Here is a 2111-nt window from a genome sequence, read left to right on the forward strand (position 1 = left end):
CATTGTAGTTAAACAAGTATAATTGTCCTTTTCATCTCTAACTGCCTGAATATGCACTCTTTCAAATCTTAATATTCTTTATAAATATGGGTGTATTTTCTTCCCCCCTTTACATTTGGATGTTTCTTACTGTGCTCTGATACGATATTTATATTTCTCTTTGCATATTCAAACTTAAAAACAACTGTGTATATATTCCTGCATGCCTATGATTCCAGTCACCATAAACATGATAGTATATATTTATTGAAAATAAAGATTAAACCAGATCTTACTCTTAGGATGACTGTATTGAAATAATCATGTATTTAAGAAAACAATTAAAAAAATAAGTATTACAAAAGTCTATTTAAGTAACATCTAATTTTAGACAATATAATCTGATACTGCAAACAACTGGCTTGTAGGTTAACATCTTGTGATACCACATTGTGACTCAGTACCAATAAACTCAGCCTTGGAACAAAGAGGAAATTTAAATTCATTTAATTTTCACAGTCCAAACATAGATCTTTGGGGGCAGACTGCCAGCAGTTTCCTTCTGTCAAAAAAAATAAATATTGCATCACTCCTATCACAAAGACAAAAAACACAGCCAGCATTTTGAATACCGTATCTACTGGCTTTTATTCAAATATTCAAATAAGCAGTATCTTTTTCCTGTGGAGAACGAGTTCCCCCTCTAATTAGAGTATAAAAAATGTGATGGATATAATGCAAAATGTGACCATCTGCATTTCTCAGTCTTGTCTTTCCCAGTTAGAACTCGCAGGTGTCTCTTAAACAATGATGAATTAGAAGGAAGGCTCTTTTTTTACTCATTTGTCTGTTAACTACCTTTATGATAATAATGCATTTGCATTTTTAATTTCCTCAGCTGTAAATGAGCACCTCTGAACCACTTCCTAATTATTTTACAATTTTCTTGTATTGTTCATTATTCATGCTTTCTATTTACTAAATAAAAATGACTTTTCCTCTGAAGGACATTTGCAATTCTTATTATACCAAACACAGATCATTTGGCTTCGCATAAGAAATAAGGAGTAAGAGAAAATATAGAGACATGGCAGTAAACAAAAACAATTAAACAGGCATACCTGTTCACCTCTACATATAGAACAGAGTATAGGACAGGGTATATAATCTGGTGTATTATAAGTCATGCTTACTGATTTCTAATTGATGATATAAAGGTTTCTACTCAACTCATTTCAGAGAGTGGCACTACAGAAATGTGAAGACATTGTTGACTAGTAGTCAATGAAGATACGAACCTATGTAAATATTTTCCTGCAGATTATGTACATAATTCTTTGTTAAAAAGCACACTGATGTTGTAAATGATATGGTGAAAGAGCTTACCAGCTACCTGGTGTATGTAAAGATTTATTCTAAGGTAATCTATAATGTGTTGGAGCCAGTTCCTACGGGCTTATGAGAACCATGGCTCACATCTCTTCCAGTTTTTGTTTTTTGTGTTTTTTTTGCGGTACGCGGGCTTCTCACTCTTGTGGCCTCTCCCGTTGTGGAGCACAAGCTCCGGACGCTCAGGCACAGCGGCCACGGCTCACAGGCCCAGCCGCTCCGCGGCATGCGGGATCTTCACGGAAAGGGGCACGAACCCGTGTCCCCTGCATCAGCAAGCGGACTCCCAACCACTGCGCCACCAGGGAAGCCCTCTCTTCCAGTTTATATTTAGTGAAATCACTGGTGGCCTGAAATTGGCGAGGGTGAAAATATTTACACCATGGAACTAATTGAATGCTAAAAATCAGGACTAGTCGGTTTACTAGCACACAGCTAGTTATGAGGCTTTTAAATTCCTTCTGCTTAGTAAAAGAATATAAGCAAAATAATAGCTGATGGTATCACTTTAGCAAGACTGTGTGATGATACAATTGAAATCAGAAATTGAAGAGGTGGTAATTAGAATGAGGTTGAAGGACAGGTGGATGGCATTGTCCCTAGTGATAGCTCTAATTGACTTGCTTTCTTTATATGTGGACATATACAACTGCTAAGAGGAATCCCATTGTCTCCTTCTTAGGGGACTAATATGATCAGATAAATTTATATTATAGAATGCAACTTTTTTTTTTTTTTTTTTT

Source organism: Neophocaena asiaeorientalis, unplaced genomic scaffold (assembly GCF_003031525.2).
Source record: "Neophocaena asiaeorientalis asiaeorientalis breed wild unplaced genomic scaffold, Neophocaena_asiaeorientalis_V1.1 scaffold70, whole genome shotgun sequence".
NCBI lineage: Eukaryota > Metazoa > Chordata > Mammalia > Artiodactyla > Phocoenidae > Neophocaena > Neophocaena asiaeorientalis.